The following is a 14923-nucleotide window of genomic DNA, read 5'->3' as shown; positions in this document are numbered from 1 at the left end:
ATCTTTTGTTTGAAAGAAAGATGTTAACAGAGTGATTTCCACTGGTTACTATTCAAAAAATTCTTAATCCTTGCCAGCAGAGGTGGATGCTCAAAAGATCTCATCAGCCATTTCGCACTGTATGTTGTGTCTTTTAATCCAGTGTAGACAATTGCAGTATCAGTCAAAAGGTATTATTCTAGGACTTTCTATGAGAAATAAGAATTTTTCATTCTGGTGATATGCAGCATGACCTTCAACTCTTAACACCCTAAAATAAAGTTTGTCTGAGCTTCCAATTGATGTAACCAGGCTGTAGTATAAAGCATAAAGGTTTCTCATGATCTGAAGCTTGTGCTCTCCACTTGTTTATCACCTGAAAAGTACAATGTCTATTCCCTGATATGTCAGGATATAGACACTATTTTTTGTTTGATGGCTCAGCTTGACTTTTCAATGACTAAAATTTACATCATGGGTTTTCAATCATATGAGTTAGTTCTTAGCCAAACTTCAGATGCCTTTGATCTCTGCCTGTGGGTTAACTGCTTTGAGGAGTCTCAAAATTGTTGGTATTGTTAAACAGACAACATATTTTTCTTTTGATTAGACACCAAGGCTAGCACAACTGTCTGCTTTTCAGAGTTATCTGAGCAGCTTTCTCAAGTGCTGGAAGTTTACCCTTGAATATGACAGGTATAAAACATGTTTTCTGTGTATCTTTCAGTCAAGTGATTGATCTGCTACATTAGTGCAAGCTTCAGCTTTGTCACCCCGGCACTTGCAGGCTGAGCTATATGCTCTGCAAGGGGAGATGATCAAGTATGAGATTACCAAGGACACTCCTAGGATGGAGTAATCACCAATAGAAACCTTTGCATCATTTGCAAATATATGACTTTGGTTTGCATACTAATAAGCACAGAATGTCCATAACAGAAATTGTTTTCAAGGACAGCCACAGAGCACAGAGGAAATACTCTTGCAGCTTGCAACCTGAGTCATGTCACTTAGCATCTTCTCTTCCATGTGTATTAACTTTTAAGAGGTGTTATGAATCAGCTGATTTAAAAGCCTCTGCTAATATTATTTCAACAGATCTGTAAGGACATGCAGCAAATACATGAGGAATGTGGTATGAGCTTGTTGTAGCTTTTCCTTAAATTAATTTTTGAAAGTGAATGCAAAAATGATAAAGATACATTGCAGAAGTACCACAGAGCATGGCATATTCATTCATTTTATTCAGGAGAGTGATAATGCCTAATGAAAGTAGGCAGGGGAGCAAAGCCCTATCAATTAGTCCCAATAAGGTGTTAAGTATAGCTTCTCCTGTGCAGCTGTTCCTTCCAGAATAGATGTGGGCAAGAGATGATGTTGGGAGACACCCTGATGCTGCTTCTTCCTTAAGTGTTTTCTGGAAGAGCTGCTAAAGGAGCTCCATGTTCTCAGTGCTTAGGGAAAGTGCTCTCTTGTGCAAAAGTAAAGTCAGGGTAAGCCCATCGCATTTCTCCTCCGAGGCAGCGGAGAGGCGAGGAGCCTGAGCGCAGGGCTGGCTGCGGCTGCGCGGCATGTGTTCCCGGCTGGCAGCGGCGGCTGAACTGAAGAGCACCGAGTCCACAACTGTGTGAGCTTACATTTTTGCCTAAAGAGGGAATTAGCAAAATATGAATTGGCTTTGCAAATAAAGCAATTCGTGTGGAATTTCCCATGCCATGGTTGTGCCATGTGGCATGTTTGGGGCAGCGTGCTTCGTGTTGTGTACCACGCTGGGTACCAACCAGAGCAAATTCATCTGCAGGTTTTTTTCTTCAGAGAATCAGTTCTGTCCCTCTTGAGCTTTATGCTATTGCTCCTTCCCCCAAATGTGGAAAGCAACTACTGTGAGCTCCAGTATCTGGTTAGTAATCTAATCTACTGAATTTCAAGACTTTAATCATCCCTAAGTATAGAGTAACCTCCTCGAGTAAGAATAGTCACAGTACAGACTAAACAGCATACATTCAGTGTGGGGAGATTATCTCCCTTGTTTTGCCTTGCAGTCATTACATGCAAAAAAGAAGGAAAAAAAGCTCAATAAGAGTTAAACAATAGTCTTAACACCTGCAAAGTTAAGAAATGGTAAATAGCAATTATAACTTAAAAAGGATGGTTTTTACTGTGGCATTTGAAAATGATTTATTTGGAAACGAACATTTAAAGAGAAACAAAACTTACTGTATAGTAATGGAAACAAAATTTTATACAGAAGACAGCACTACAGTACCTGTAACCTTGATGAACTAGGCAGAAGCAGATGCCGTGCATCCTTCCCTCACCATCTTGCTAATGCGGTGCCTGGTCTCAGTGTGACTCTAATATTTATTCAGGATTTGGGACCTTTTTTCTCTAAGTCTATTGGTGCCACAGCAGCAGGTGGCATCAGCCTACTGGGAACTCGTCAGAGTATGAATTGCCACACGAAGGTGGGGAAAAATATCTTGGAAGTTTGAGTGGCAGCTGTCAAATGTGCAACTGAGACCAATCTCTGTTTAATTTGCCTCAAGAGATGAGAAATTCCTTGGTGACATTTAGTTATGTCTCCAAAGGTGGTAGAGGTTAGGGTTTTTGGAGACCACTTCAGAGAACTGCCACAGAGTAAGTATTCAATTCTCTTTTTCTCCCAAGAGATTCCAGGCATCTTGTTGAAATACCAAGGAGAGAAAAGTAGAAAGACATAAAAAGATACTAGAAAAATTTAAGAAAGTGGCATTTTGCAAGTGTAGTGGACTTGCGTCAGATGAAATGCTACCCTTTATACTAATGGTTGCATGTAAAGATCACCAGAAATGCTTTTTAGAGGACATCTTGGTGAAATCTTGCAATTCATATTTGTCAACAGACTACTAGGGGACTCGTCATTGAGTAAAACACGGGATGCAACACATCCCTCCTACATTGCAAGATCACTAGAGTACATGAATTCCTTCGAATTATAATAGGAATTGCAAACACTAATAGGTAGTATCTCTTGACTTAATTGCCAGAAGTGCCCATAGGAAGAAACCTCTGGAGAAAGAAGAATTTTCTTCATTTAGTGATTGTGTGTGGTGTTTCCAGAAACACAGAAGCGGAGGGATTTCCCTGATGAACCTCTGTTGCTCAGTGCTGTTGCTGAGTGCCTTCTTGCAGGGCCAGTGGAATTTGCTGACTTGCAGATCTGTGTGTTATGAAGGGACATCTTAATTAGCAGCTCCTGGGGAACAGCAGCTTACCCCAGCTGATTCCGAAGGCGTGCCGAGACGAGGGCTGTGTCGAGTCAGGACTCCATCTCCCTAAGGGGGCTGGGGTCCTCCTGTTCTGCTCCTAACCTTCTTCTGAAACAGCAAAAAGCTGGAAGTTGCCTATAGCAGAGATCTGGTTGTTCTTGGGGTTTGGTTGTTTGCTTTCAGAATAACCTTACTGCTGAACTTGGGGGATGGGTGTTTTTTGGAAAGAAAACAAACAGGTATTAAAAGAAATTTATGTTTTTTTTAAATTGGTATTTTAGTGTAACACCACCCCCCCACCCCCCCACCCCCCCCCCCCACACAGAGTCAAGGCTCTCTATCAAGGGAGAAATATTCCCATATAGGATTATTCCCCGGTGCTAATGTGCTGACTGGCTCAGAGGAAAGCTTGTTAAGAGGATTGTTCCTGAGTTCCTCCAGCTCTCCTTACTACCCCTATTGGATGCGGGCAGATCTGGTATGAAGACAAATGCACCTTCAGAGCTTAGGAAGTGCCAGTATCTACTGAAATAATGAATTAAATTACTGCCATGAAGCTTGTTTCACCTTGTGATGTGCATGTTTAATTATTTGACAGGTTTTGATAGAAAGTACAACATTTAAGTGTCTGTATATTCATAGCATATGGGTTCAATGAGCTGATCTTTATGTATTCATGCCTTTATAAATGGCTTTGCACATCTAACAAGGGACTGTATTAGGCATAATAGGATAGGTACAGCAAAAAGGAGAATGTTTCAATTGGCATCTAAAAGACATCAGTTTCTGTATGGGATGACAGTGTGAAAGTGCCTCTTAGAATAACCCATGGAAAATGCAAGAGATGAGTTAAATGTGAACCCAGGAGGAAGGTCTTGAAGATTGTGCTTGCAGCAAAAATCTGATCAATCGAGAACAGAAAGCGAAACAATGGTAAAGCCTACCAGCTAAGTAGGTCACCAGTTAACAAGACAGTGACTCATGCAGAGAGGGAGAATTTAATTTTTAAACACCAAATCCTGAGTTTGCTTGAAATAAAACGTATATATAAATTTAGCAGCTGGTCAAATAAGATAAAAATATTTTATTTGTATTATTTAATTTTACTGTTTGTGGTTTTTATTACATTTACTTATACAATGCTCTAACTTTTAACATTTAAGTCTTGATTATATATGAATTCTTTGTGTTGCTGTTGTTTCTACATACCCAGCTCAGGGTTCACATGAACCAGTAGCTACTTGAACAATGGTAGGTGTTCCAGGTGGTGCAGTGATACACAGTCTTCCAATTTAAATTGCTTAGTGTGGGAGCAAATGTTTGGCCCTGAGAGGAGATGCATTGTTTTTCTGCTAGTATTGGTCTGTATCATTCTTCAGATGCTGGACTAAAATTTCTGGGAGAATGATCTGTGTTGTATGCAGCTGCTGCCCTTCCCAGGTGTCATGCAAGTGTGAAAAAGCTTGTCTAGCTGGCCCTCTGTCATACAGCTTGGCTTTGTTTCCACTGGCTGAATGAATGCCACAACGCTCATTTCTCTGCTTCATATAGTTATGTGAGGTTGATAGATTCAAGCTCTTTGTGTGTCCTACCTATTCATAGTTGTAATATAAAAATGTGTATGAAAAGCATGATGTATAAAACCATTGATGTATTGCCAGAAAAAGTGGCAACCCTATCCATTTAGTTGGTATATCCTGTACGTAGTTTAAAGGATGTACAAAGTATAGCTAAGGTGACATAATGCAGATCAATGCTTTCCTAATGTATTTATTATATATGAACAGTCAATATTTTAATGCATTGCTTTACCTCCAAGAACAGGTCTGTGTTCACTTGAACCCCAGTTAAAATCTTTCTGTGGTTATAATTAGTATATTATCTTATTGATTAATGGAGAAAGATCTATAAGGCATATCTTAAAATCATTTAGCAATAAAACACTGTGTAATAATAGTGTCTTTGTAATATTTTTAATAATGACACAAAACTTGTTCTTCCTTCTTAGATGTCAACACTGGATTTATGTTAATGGGAAGGAAATTCATTGTGGATCTGTCTAGCCACAGTCTGCACTTCTGGTAGTCCCTAACCTGAACAGCTGAGCTGTTTGTACCTAAGGGTTCAGTCATGGAAAGAAGTGCTTAATAATGATGATAAACCACTAATATATGATGTCTAGCCCCACTGTTTTCTTTCATCTGCTACACAATTTTGTTAGTGGAAAAATATCATCCAATTTTCATGCCTGTAACTTTTTTCATAGAGCAAACTTTTTCTGTAGTATTATTTTAATTGTTATATCTGCTAGTTAGCAGAGAGTCTGAAACAGCCCCTCAGTCTGAAGACATGGGCAACAAATGCACTAGAAGCAAACAGGCAGGGAAGGGAAGTTATTGTCCACACGAGCCCAGAGGAGAACACCCTGGTGTCCATTTGTCAAGGTGCACTGTTTTAAAACTAAGTGCACTAAATGGAGGATGCTCTTCTTTTGGTCTGCAGAATGATGTATCTTGTTATTTTTTGGTCCCAAGCTGAGCTGAGTTAAGCCTACATCATCCCCTCTTAAGCAGAATATAAAATGTCCACATAAAGCTCCGCACCAATTTAATCGGAATAGCTCTTCCAAGCTGTTGAATTCTAAATTGCAGCCAGTGACTAAAGGTGAAATTCTTGCTAATGTGCTTAGTCTTCTGCATTATCCAGACCAACTCATTCTCACGAGGTTTTTAAAAGCATCCTTGAGAGATGAGCACAAATTTTAATGAAAGGAATTCAACTAGCAGTAAAATGTTTTATGTCTGGAAAACGTTTGAAAAGAGAGATTTGAACCCTCACCAAGATTTGCTAGTGGCTGGCAAAAGAGAGAGAGCTGAAGAAATCCTTCAGCAGGGAAGGAATGGAACAAGAATCAGGAGAATGTTTTAAAAAAAAAGTGGAGTAATTTTTGTGAAAAATTTCAAGCAATTTTGCATGCAAACAGCCTCTCATTTGCACCTTTCCAAACAAAACCATCTGTCCTGCATTAGCCAGTCCATGGGCAGATGCTCCATTTGTCTCCCTAGCACATGGCAATGCCAGACTTTCTGAAATGACAGGTTTCTTTTAGTAGTGATCTCTTGATTGCTTTTTCTTTATCACACCTACACCACCTGATAGCAGCTAGTGCCTGATACCACCATAGTGTTTTTTCAGTTTAGTCTGTCGGTGTTGCTGGGAGAGCAAGGCATTGTCTCTTCTCCTGTACACATGGCACGCAGCTGGGGAGTGCCCTGTTTTAATCCGAGAATCGCTCCTCTGCGGACCCATACCTGCCTGGGTCTCCATTGTGAGAGATGATCTCTGGACCATTGCAAAGGTTCAGACAGGGGCTATGAAGGGGAGGGGGGGGTGGACTGTGTTTGCATTCGCTTCTGGTAGATGTTTTTGCAACTATATGCTTCTAGGCATTGGTCTAAAATAATGAAATGCATATGTATTTTTAGAGATGATACGAATTTTGGATTAATTAAGAATGTACATTCCAGGCCCCTCCTTTAGATATGAGCTCTTATTAATATTTATAAAAAACTATTACGTATTAATACATTCATAATACATATGTGGCACTATCAGTTTTAATAGATTTTTTTTTTTAGAACATCATCGTAACTGTGATGATGTTCTCTGTCCTTAGAAATGAAAGAGTAATCGTGTGGATTTATTCTCCCAATGTTTATACAAGGTTTCTTTGAAAAGCCTACTTTTTAATTACCTTGCCAGTCCATCAATAAAAGGCTGTAGGCAATGTAATTTCAGCTGCAAGTAGTTGTATAAACTGCAATCAAAACACTCAAGGAGCAAAATGGCTCTAGGTATGAATCTGAATCTAATACATGGCGCTGGTGCTGAAGAATGTGAATGAATGTGGGGCTTGGGCTGCTCTGGGGAAGACCAGTGGAGGTTTGGAAGCCTCCTTAGAAGCACGGCACCGTTCTGTGCCACATGGCACACCATGCCAGGAGGGCTCAGCTGTGGCCTCGCCACCTCCATGCCTGTTGATGGACCTGCTAAGGATCTGCTCTGGTTCAGCTGTAAAAGTGGGCAGAGGCTACTACAGCATCACTGCCAGACTAGGTAATGTCTAGCACGCAGCGCAGAGCTTGGAGCAGAGACCATGGTACAGGAGTGGTGTCCAGCTTATAGCTTACTTTCCTGCATACCTGAAATTACCTGAGACTTGTTAGCTGGAAGTGAGTCACCTTTTCGTGGAGGAAAAAGAAGCTTCTATTTTTTAGTCCTTCAGAAAGCATCTGTTTTAAAAAATAAAGCAGCTAAGGTCTGGACCTCTTGTATCATGGTTTCCATGCATGTTTGTACTGGTGTTTGGCTAAATTTTGCCAAGCTCCTTCCTCTGCAGTAATTAGGATTCCATATTTTTTTGAAATCTTCTTAGCATTCCTCATTTCAAAGTTAATTTGCTTTCAGAACAACCCAATTAGAGGTGAGTCACTCTCTATATGTGCAATTCTGCACTAATTGCTTTATTTCATCATTTTATATTTATAAGGTAAATGTCTTACTTTCTTTAGAAGGGACCTATCATTGCCTCCCACCTACTGCATCTCAAGGTCTTTTCCATTTTGTGGTTGGCTATTAGCAATAAAGAATAATGTTATTACATGGTTGTTCAGAGAATTATGTAATTTGCAAAAGAATCACACTAAGCAGCCATCATGTACTGTATGAAGCGAGGCTGCATGAAGGGCTCAGGAGACCAGTGCGGGGGAGCCATGCTTATCCTGTTTGACATTACGGGCGTGGAAGCTCAGATCCTGCTGTGGTACCTGCTGGATCAAAACCCTGGCCCAGGAGATGAAAAAAATAGTTCAGTAATTTGAGACTGCTTGTCTGTGGTGCTGCGGAGAGATCTGATACCTTTTCCTGGCCCAGTTGATCAGTGTTCATGCTAAACTTTAACTGCACAGGTGATCCCATGTCCTGGACCACATTGTTCTTCTGGATTGAAATGTGTCTCCTAGTTTTGCAGTAAAGATACATAAATAGTTAAGGGCAAGCCTCTTTTTATCTGTGTTTTGTTACATGAGTTTAATTCTGGTTTAATTCTGAACTGGTCCACAGTGGTCTTAAAAATAACTTTAAAATATTTTGCTATTGGCATACGTTGGCAAGAATAAGCATGAAATCAGGCCTGGTTTTCAGTCAGCCTCACAGTGTGACAGCTCCAGCTCTAAATGTTCACAGCATGTTCTTTAGGCTGTGTTAATATACATTGATTCTCGCAGACAAATTAACAGTGAACATTTGCAGTCAGAATGTTTATTAGCTGGGTCAGCTGCAGTAATCTTATTGTAAGTGTGATTTTACCCAAACCTTTCCTCTGACTCTGGGTTTTCTCTTTGGAGGGGGTTGTTCTGAGCACACACCCACACCTTTCTTCCAAATCTATCGTATCAGAAAAAGAGTAAGCATGCTTTAAGTCCAGACCTAGGAAGAGAGAAAAGCTAAAATTTTGAGCAGTGGGGGTAAAAGTGAAGCAGAGAGTGGGTAAAATGCCAGATTGACTAGAGGAAGCAGCTAATGAACAAGCCTTGGCAAGAGTCAGATGACTATGCTAAGCCGCATTCATGTGGCATTAAAAATATCTATTTCCTTAAAAAATAACATAATAAAAGATGATGCTATGTTTTGAAGCCTGCAGCAAATTTTCATGGGAGAGAAAGTTAGTTTTGATTTTTTTTAAAATTAAATTAATAAATCAATATTTAGGTAAGTTTTCTGGTGGTATTTACAACATTGGCACCTGAACTTTTATTTATATTTTCAAGGATGCTGTAGCCAAATTAATAATATAAAAATTGCTGTCTTTTAACATTTCAAAGTTGCAGGCAGCACTATCCGTCTCTAGCAGAATCCCATCTAACAAGCCAGCAGCAAGAAAAGAAATGGGCACAATGTCAATTCATTCAGGCTGGAAATAAGATTGAGAAATACCATCACCTTAATTCATTATTATTTTCACTATGTGAATTGTAATCTTGTCATTATCCTTTATGCCATCCTTAAGATAATTCTGTTCTCTGGGGAGTTTCAAATATTTCTTGCCAGGTAGCAATGCTAGAAATATGTTACGTATCAGCACACTGAGCACCGTGTGATAATTGCAGGGGACATACAATCTCATTTAAAAACCCAGGGAGCACCTGTATAACCAGGGAAGGCGCTGTGCTCGTTATGCCACATGGCAACGGCTAATGTTGTTGTTATACAGGTGTGTATTAAACTGTTTGCTCATTCCATTATGGATTTCTCCGGTAATCATAACTACAGGCACAGAAAGCTCCTGCGATAGTAGCAGGCCATAAGAAAGTATCGAGATGCACTTCCCCACCACCAGCTGTGTTTGAAATAAGCAGCTTTTGTGAGTCATTTCCAAACCCATTGGACCAAGCAGCCGAACGGTGAGACCCCCTCAGCCTGCAGAACAGGGAAAGCTTGAGAAACGCGTTGGAAACTTTTGTTCTTTTGGCCTTGATCCAGCAAAGCGGTGCGTATTTAACTGGAGAGGCCGGTTCAGGGCCCCTGCTGCTGCGGCGGCTGAAAGCCAGGCCCGTTCCCTTTGGTCTTCAGAGACTGGGGACTGTGGGCCCGGCGCAAGGAGCGGGTTTTGTTAAGCAGAGCGGGTGGTTGTAGCGTTAGAGATGACTGAAAAAAGGAGACGCTTTGTAAAAAGACCTTCCCGGCACTGAAAACTCCTTGCAGGCCGGAGCCGGGGTGTGGGGACCGGGTGGGCAGGGAGACAGGCCCCGTCCTAGGGCTCAGCCCAGAGATACGAATAAAACCTTCCTCCTTCGGGGACAAAACGCTGCCGAAGGCCAAGCGCCTCTGTCAGCCTGAGGCAAATGTTTGGGCAGTGGGGTGGAAGGGCAGCTGCTGCCCCACACGGGCCCTGTGCTCCGGCTCTGCTGTGGCCCGTTGTCCGAGCCCGGTCCCCTTCCTCCACCCTCCCTCATGGCCACCAAAAAGCGAAGTCCAAGGGAGCAGGAGGGCGGCTGGGCAGAGCTGTTTGCTCCTCTGTTGGGGTGGAAGCCACCCAGGGCGGCACTGAGGTGGGTGGCTGTCCCCCCGCCTTTGTCACAGCTGACGGTTTTGTCCCAGCTTCGTAATCGGAGGTGCTGGGCTGAGGCAAGGCTTGGCAGCGTGATGGAGGACACGGGCTGATGTGTGGGACGAATTGCTAGAGCGAAGCTGTGGTGATGGCTTGTAACGCGGAGGGAAAATCAAACCACCATGGCCTGGAAGGGGTAGGCAGGCCAGGTGCCTCTGCAGCCGTGGGCTGAGACCCTGTGGGTGCTGCTCCTGTGGCTGCCCCGGGTCCCCAGCAAACAAGAAACTCCTGCGTCTAGGCGGCTATAAAAATACATGGTGGGGAATATCTGTAAGAGCATCAATCTTCATGAGCGAGGAGAGGATGGAGTAGCGGAGTCACAAGTGAGTTATCCTGTCACTCCTGACAAATGAAGATAAATTGTGTGACACTGGCTATTTATTTATACACTTTGCAGGATATGCATATGGGTACGAGCAGGAGAAACAGCATTATGTCACGTATGTAACTCTGTGCTACAAAGGGCTTTTGTAAGTATGTTTTGGGTGGTTATTGCTCTGCATGGTCAAAACAGTCAATGACTTGTCTCCACAGAAAGCTTCAGATGGCAAATTTCTCATTAGTGGGTGAGCGAGGGCAATGGCTGGAAACGAGCCCCATAGCTGTGGTGATGTTTTCGGTCCCTTAGGGGAACCTTGTGCTGGTCAGTGGGGCAGCACAGCAGCTCTGTGTCCCCTGTGAGGATGGAGCACACAACTGTTGGGGGAAGTTACAAGCTTATTTTCTACAAGAAAACCTAACACCAGGGGATGGGCCAGTCCCCTGTCTTTGAAAAACAAGCAGTGGGTGAAAAGGGGGTGGTGAATTGTAGAAATGTTGCTTTTTCTTTAATCAGCTTGCATTCACATTTCTTTCTATTGGTTTGCAATTAACTGGTCCCTGGATGGGGGAAAGATAATGTTTGCAAACATTTTTAAGTTCCTCTCCAGAGTCTCAGCTCTCTCCTGCTCACAGTCTGTGCCAATGCATTCAGGCTGCCCATCCTGAAATGCCATGCGCAGACCTGGCCTCAGCCTGTGGCACTTAAAAATGTTTTTGCAAAATGTTTACACTGACAGACAGAATTTGACACTTTCCAGCTCACAGATACCCTGCCTCGTGGCCTAATACATCAGTTATATGTGGAAATGAGTGGGTGGGAGAAGCTCTTTTTGAATGGATACTGTACTTGCATGTGTCAGGAGGGGATTTCTGTACACAGAACAAGCAAGGGTTTCTGCTGGGGGCAGGCTCAGGGGAAGAGCAGTGTGATTGTTAGAGGAGCTGAGCATCCCCAGAAATGAGGTGGAGGGTTGATGGCTGAGCTGTGTGTGCTTTGGCCGGGATTACATTTTCAGTCTTGTGCTGTGCTGTGGTACGTGACTCAGTAGAGGCTCTCTGCTGAGACTGGCTGGGATGCTTTATAAAAACACTTCTAAGTAGAGGGAGTTGATTAGGGGAAGAAAAAAGCCTCATAGTTGTGCTGGAGCTGTGTTCTCATCAGAAATAACTTGATAGAGTTAAACTCCTGATATCTCACATTTGAGCAAAAAGAGGCTCCTCTTCTGCAGATTACTATCTCTGAAAGAATTGTAGATGCAAATAACACTTGTCTCATATCCTGATTGTTTTCAGCAGCTGACTAGCTAGAGTATAAGCACCCATTAAAAACAAATGTCTGCACTGGATGGTGACAAGTTTTGAAAACTGGGCCCATAGCATTATGAAACGTTTTATCTGCTACAATGGCAGTGTTGGAGCTTTGTCAGTCCTGTGGCAGCATCAGGATGACTGCTGAACCTGATGTGCTAGTGTCCTCTCTGCAGCATCAGCTCTGCTAGGCTGGGGTTAGCCGTGCTCCTCAGCTGCAGGGTCTCCTTGTAGCCCATGAGCATGGCCAGACTCTGTGCTCTTCCCACACTGGAACGGTGCAGCCAGCTTCAGAGACCAGCACCCACAACAAATGAGCTGTGGCTGGGCCATGTCAGAGGCCATGTGCCCTGCAGAGGTGATGCTCACAGGACACGTTCCTTACCTTGTCTGGAGCATCTGGCACTTAAACTGCATCCTCCCCAGTCAGCGTTGTCAAAGGCCAGCCAACCCCATGCATGCTGCTCTGTTTGCCCCTGCCCAGGTTTCAGTCTGTCATGCCAGGTGATTCCTGGAACCGCCCTGTGGGTGTCACGGTGGACGCCTGTCTTTGCAGATGGAAGGAGCCATCAGTCACTCCAGACCACTTCACCCTCCCAGGGCTCTGCTCTGAGTCCATCGATCACGGCTGCCTTGCGCACGGCCGCCTTACGAGCACCGAGGTGCTCCTGCGCTTGCTTGGCTGGGCCACCACCTCGAAGAGCTGGCAGCATGCGCTGCCTGTAGCGCTTGAAGCATTTTAACTGTTGGTGGCACTCTGTTTTCACTTGTAAGTCACTGCTCTTTTAGTGGCAGTGTTGATAATCTCCTTCTCTGGTCCCCATGGGACCATGCGTGACCCGCTGCCCACTGAGCATGCTGAGTCTGAGCAGTGGTACAGGGGCATCATGGCTCTGGTGTTAGTGCCAACCGTATCCAGAGGGACTTGATGCTCCTGGCTGAGCTCCCTTCGGCTGGCACTGCTTTGGGAGTTGGTTTTTGCTCCTGTTTGGTGAGGGAGTCCCGGACAAGTCCCTCAGGCTGAAAACAGGTCTGTGCATGGCATTTCAGGATGGGCAGCCTGAATGCCTTGGCACAGACTGTGAGCAGGAGAGAGCTGAGACTCTGGAGAGGAACTAAAAAACTGATGTAAAATGCCACTGCAGCCACAGCCTGCCTGTGGAATGCTAGGCAGATCTTTAATTATTCCAACAACAACAACAAAAAAAATCACCTATCCATCAAACTAAATGAGAGCAAACAATAATAATCCTGATTTTGTTGAATTTGCAATTTGAAATAATTTTTTAAAGTCACATTTATTTGGATGGAAAACAGTATAATAGATGGTTTCCCATGAAAATTTGTACCTTCTCTAAAATGTAATGAAAATATTTGCACCCTAACTCTCCTTAGTCTCTCTGTTGCTCAGTTACATGTGTAGATATATATGGTCCCATGCAGTGTCTGAAAGTTCTCAGCTTCCCTTGGTCAAGCAAAATACAAAACTTAGAGCCAATATCATCGCTGTCAATGAAGAAATTGAAATAAAATGGAAATAAAGCTATCTGAACTCCCAGATAATATTAATGCAGAACAAATGGGTGTAAGCGGGCCAAGAATAATTTTAGATGAAAAATGAGAATGAAAAATCAGTCTGTCAGAGGAGACAGAACCTGAAACAGCCTTCCAAAAGAAATACAGGGGAGTAAAAAGAAAGCATCGGCAATTATCAAGTGTATCTTCACTTTATATGTTACATGTCAGGATTATATGGCAGGTCTGAAAGAGATCATAGGAGACTTTTTCTAGCTGATGCTTTCTGGGATGGATCTCTTTGTTTTCCTGAAGCCCACAGCACTGTGAAGATTGAAATCTGTAATTTTGAGAAATCTGTATTGTTGGAACAAAGCACTGATAGAGTGTAATCCCTGATGTTTTGCATTGTTTGCAGCACATGTGTAATCGAGGGAGTCGTGAAGATGTGGGATGTATGGGCCTGGGAGAGCATCATGCACTCTGCATTATGCATCTTTATAGATGCAAATTTATTTTCAAATTAACCCTCAGCTCAGTGGAGTCCCACTAATCCTTTTACAAAGGCATGAACTGCTAATCCAAGTCCTGCACTGGGCTTGCTGCTGTTTGAGCAGCTACCGAGATTAGTTTTCATGTTTAAAATGAAATTTGTATTATTTGTATCAAGAGTGCAGTTTAAATTGGGGGTGACTCTTTGCTACCTCTGACAAAGAGGTTTCCTGGGAGAGCTAGTATGAAATCTTACTTCCAAGTTGCTTCCTAGAATAGAAAGCCATAGCAGATGAGCTAATGTGTCCTTCAGTTTCTTGGGATATGGATTACAGATGGCTTCTGCTTATAGAACAGTAAAAAGGTGTTATGCTAATACAGTATCATGACTTTTGCCTGCGGCAGATAGTGCAAATGGGAATCAAAGTAAGGGAGAGAGACTGGTGCGGTATGGGCCTGGAATAGGTAACAAGTGACATGCTGGAGGAGGGCATGCACATAGCCTGGGCCATGTCTGATGGTTACCCATTATCTTCCATCAATATGTCGATAAACTGTTATCACTAAATTATCCTCAGTCTAATATAAGCTTCACATCAGTCAGGTATGAAATCCATTACTGTCTGTCATACCACTTGGCTAATGGAAGGAAACCCTGTTTTCTCCATTAGATTTTGGTTGGATCCCTTTATCTGCCCATTACTTCTCCTGTAACTCCTTCTAATGGAATCAGACTAACATAAAATGACAGAGAATGAGAAAAAAATGACACTAAAATTGGGGGAGCTGTAAAATCCTATATTGCCCCTACTTGGCCTTGTTAAGGGATGTGAAGTCTGAATCAGTTGAAAGATTTGTTCGTTCAGTGACTGATCCCATGAACTGGTTTCTT

The sequence above is a fragment of the Buteo buteo genome, chromosome 16 (assembly GCF_964188355.1).
Source record: "Buteo buteo chromosome 16, bButBut1.hap1.1, whole genome shotgun sequence".
Taxonomy (NCBI): domain Eukaryota; kingdom Metazoa; phylum Chordata; class Aves; order Accipitriformes; family Accipitridae; genus Buteo; species Buteo buteo.
Note: the sequence above shows the minus strand (reverse complement) of the source record.